The 4,409-nt window shown below is 44.6% G+C and overlaps 1 long non-coding RNA gene across 1 annotated transcript in view; it reads left to right on the top strand.

The window, feature by feature from the left end:
• LOC110300775 overlaps nucleotides 1-2,901 on the top strand; it is a 3,971-nt gene extending 1,070 nt beyond the window's left edge. The window contains exons 2-3 of the long non-coding RNA XR_002378623.2: nucleotides 670-778; nucleotides 2,749-2,901. This is a non-coding gene — a long non-coding RNA (uncharacterized LOC110300775). The remainder of the gene's footprint in view (nucleotides 1-669; nucleotides 779-2,748) is intronic.
• The last annotated feature ends 1,508 nt before the right edge of the window (nucleotides 2,902-4,409 follow it).

Raw genomic sequence — 4,409 nt, 5'->3', positions numbered from 1 at the left:
TTAGTATATTAAAACACATACAATTTTAAATTCTAAAAAAAAAAAAAAAAAAAAAAAAAAAAAAAAAAGAAAGAAAGAAAGAAAGATGAAATTGAGACAAAGAATGGGGGTTCTTTCCCCCAGTAAACTTTATAACCATCAATTCTATCTATAGCCCCATTTCTCACTCCACACTTCAACAACTGCCAGTCTCAACTTCCCCATTTCTGGAGTTCTCCACTGTGACAAACCTGTCTTCCTTCAACCTTGACACAGGAACCTAAGTACAAATCTCCCCATATCTGGTCTTCCATTGTTGTCCCCTCCCACGACATCTTTCTCTGGCCCCTGCAGATAATGCTCCCTCAGCCCACTTGGGCTCCAGCATCCTACAATACCTCTGCTTCCTACCCCACATGTGGATACAGTGTCCCCTTCCAGTCCCCAACTTTCTGATGCCCCCACCCTGCTGTGCTCCAACTTTAATTCAAATGCTAAGAACAAATCCACTCCTGTGAAATAATTTGCTCAAAAACCATTGATCTTGGAATACAAGTTGCTAACTGGCTCTCCTTAAAAAAAAAATCCATGCAAATTTATAAAGTAGCACTTTTTAAAAAATCACATGTGAAAGAATGGGTCTTACTCACCTTTTCAATTTACCTTCTGTTTTGATCCTTTCTCTATTAGGTATGGCAAAGTGAGACAAGGACAAAAGAGCCATCTGGTCTACCTGCCTCACCTACCTTGAACTCCTGCAACAAAATGATTTGAGGCAAAGTCTTGGTCTAATTAATTGGTGAGCTATATGTATAGGTCTTTTAATCCATTTCTACTTTTTAAATATTTGTTTATGTGTATGTATGTACATCTATATGAAGTCATCACACATATATGAGGGTATCTGAGGAGGACAGAAGAGGGTGTTGGACCCCCTGGAGCTGGAGTTATAGATAGCTGTGAGTTGCTCAACCTCAGTGGTAAGAATGGAGATCGGGGCCTCTGGGGGGAGCAATGAGCACTACTGAGACATCTCTTCAGCCCCTAACCCCTACCATTTATTATTATTAATAATTATTATTATTATGTATTTTCTTTATTTACATTTCAAATGTTAGCCCCTTTCCTGGTTTCCCCTCCAAAAACCCCCTATATCCTCTCCCCATCCCCTGCTCACCAACCCTTCCATTCCTGCTTCCTGGCCCTGGCATTCCCCTACATTGGGGCATAGAGCCTTCACAGGACCAAGGGCCTCTCCTTCCATTGATGACCGACTAGGCCGTCCCATTTAGGTTTTGTCAATGAAACTAAGGAGTGACTTTCAAAAGGTTTTGATGGAAGAGCCTGGCACTTCCAGAGGACCTGTTTGATTCCTGGATCCTACATGGTGGCTCACAACCATCTGTAACTCCAGTTCTGGAGGACTGATGCCCTCTTCTGGCCTCCATAGGAACCACCAGGAACACAAAAGGTAGAGAAAATACACACAGGCAAAATACCAATACAGGTAAAAGTGGAATAAAAATCATTTAAATTGCCGGGCAGTGGTGGCCCATGCCTTTTATCCCAGCACTTGGGAGTCAGAAGCAGGTGGATCTCTGAGTTCAAGGCCAGCCAGGTCTACAGAGTGAGTTCCAGGACAGCCAGGGCTACACAGAAAAACCCTGTCTTGGAAAAATAATAATAATAATTTAAATTTAAAAAGAAATATCAGCCGGGCATGGTGGCGCACGCCTTTAATCCCAGCACTCGGGAAGCAGAGGCAGGTGGATTTCTGAGTTCGAGGCCAGCCTGGTCTACAAAGTGAGTTCCAGGACAGCCAGGGCTACACAGAGAAACCCTGTCTCGAAAAACCAAAAAAAAAAAAAAAAAAAAAAAAAAAAAAAAAAAAAAATCATTTTTAAAAAAAACTGTAGCAGACAACAGAACCCTGGTCAATGGAACCCCAAAGTCTATGGAAAGACTGATAAAATATCCAGCGGAGATGTTCCAAGAAGACTAATGTACAAATTGGCCAGACCCTTTACAAAGTCGTGTGGTAAGTTCTTGAAAGAAGTGAAATCCTGCCGGGCAGTGGTGGTGCACACCTTTAATTCCAGAACTTAGGAGGCAAAGGCAGGCGGATTTCTGAGTTCGAGGCCAGCTGGTCTACAGAGTGAGTTCCAGGACAGCCAGGGTTATACAGAGAAACCCTGTCTCAAACAACAACAACAACAACAAAGAAGTGAAATCCTGAAGGAATGATTCCTGTTTCCTAAGATGGGTTGACATTCTGGAGTCTTTTGTCATTCTAAGGGAAAGTGCTTGGACCTGGGTGTCCACTTTATTCACTGCAATTGACAAACTCCCTGCAGGAGAAAGTCATGTGGAACTCCAGGGTTGAGGAGGGTGAAGGAGTGTGTGTGTGCTTTAGGAAAATTAATGCAATGCTTGCAAAAGAAAGATTACATCTGGGAGACATACCTAATGGGTGTAAATTGTCACAGTGGTCACTGACCGAGTTACTTGGTCTCCCCTGGTCTCAGTCCTTGGTACATTTCTGTCCTTTGTCGCCTATATCGTTGGAAAGAATTGCTTCACTGACTGCACAATACCCTCTCCTTTAGTACATAGCTATGAAAAGTATGGTGTCACTCAAGGTCACAAGCTCAAATTGGTCAGAGTCCGAAAAGAGACGGGAGTCATTACCCCGTTTGGTTGCTTAGCAGGGTTGAGCCAGCAAATTAGCCACTTCCACTGAAGCTCTGCTGTACTGATGTCCTTCCCTAGTTAGCATCTCATCTCGCTTCTTGATCACCAGCCTCAGAGAGAAATGCCTGCCAGGACCTCGTGACCATGAATGTGCTACCTTTGAAACAAATCAAAACCACTAAACCATTCCAATGACGATGATTGTAACAATCCACCTGCAACAATAACTGAAGAGGCAAGAATGCATCTTAGGCCTTGAAAGGTCAGCTGCTGTGGGCCCCGGGGGGGGGGGGGGGGGGGGGGGGGGGGGGGGGGGGAGGGGGGGGGCCTCACACATGCACTCAACTATGAGCTCCGGCATTTCTGATCATTGTTGTCCCTTAACTCAACCGTTCCTCCCTCAAAGGGGAGTGTCAGGCTGCTTTAAACGCCAGCATTGGCTGTTTCCACCCTCCTGGAAAGGGCGATGAATCAAATTACTGACAGCCATTCTTTTTCCTGCGAGCTTGGCTTTGGCTAAAGAGGAAAAGTCTTAAGACTAGGGTAGAATAATAAAGAACATAAGGCCATGGTCATAACCTTGTGTGCTCCACTTTGGGGACTGCTATCCCCACCCCCTGAGTCCCAGCTTAAAAAGACAAGGGCCAATAGTAATGAGGAAAGTGAGGGCACCGTTTTTGAAACATGACCTACAATTTTTTTTAAATCGAGATAGGATCTCACTATAACCCTGGATGGCCTGGAACTCGCTTTGTAGATCAGGCTGAACTTTAGCTCACAGAGATCCCCCTGCCTCTGCCTCATGAACACTGATATTAAATGTGTATGACACCACACATGACCTCCTTTCTTGATTAAACAACTTAGAACGTGTTACTGAGGGCTGGAGAGATGGCTCAGTGGTTAAGAGCACTGACTGCTCTTCTGAAGATCCTGAGTTCAAATCCCAGCAATCACATGGTGGCTCACAACTATCCGCAATGAGATCTGATGCCCTCTTCTGGTGTGTCTGAAGACAATAAATCTTTAAATAATAATAATAAAGAATGTGTTACTGAGCCAACCAATTTGTAGAGCAAATTAAAAGCAAATCAAATTCCCAGTCTGACATGCTCAAAGTCTGGCACAATAATGTTTACACCTTTATTCCCAGCACTTGGAAAGTTCAAGACTAGCCTGGTCTACATAGACAATATGTAATGCCAGTGTCCACACATGGACAGTTCCAGCTCCCCCGACCACATTCTGCGCTGTCTAACACACACCACCACCACCACCACCACCAACACCAACAAAAACCCATCACCTCCACCACCAATACTACCATCACCACCACCACGAACAACAACAATAACAACAAAAGCCTGATAATTTATCTTTCTTGTCTTTTCAGAGTCTTTCTTGGACCCTATCTCCTAGTAAGGAAGCCCAGGCAGATCATGAAAAGTCACATGGAGAAGAATCAGGGGCCCTTCCCCTGACTGAGCTCTTAGTGGACAGCTAATTGCACTTCTCTGGCTGTATGAGTGATTCATCGTGAAGCAGGTCTTCATGCTCCAGTGCAGATGCCGCAGCTGGTCTCTCGGTGACAGTTACGGGTCTCCCACGTACCAGATCCCTGTTCAAACTTCCCAACTCGTGTGAGGTGGCACATCTGCAGTCCTAGTAGTGAGGAAGTTGAGGCAGGAGAAGAAAGAATTCAAGGCCAACTTAAATGACAGTGAGAGCTCCAGACCACC

Source organism: Mus caroli, chromosome 8 (genome assembly GCF_900094665.2).
Source record: "Mus caroli chromosome 8, CAROLI_EIJ_v1.1, whole genome shotgun sequence".
Lineage (NCBI taxonomy): Eukaryota > Metazoa > Chordata > Mammalia > Rodentia > Muridae > Mus > Mus caroli.
The sequence above is the reverse complement of the archived record's forward strand: the minus strand, read 5'-3'. Positions and strand labels throughout refer to the sequence as shown.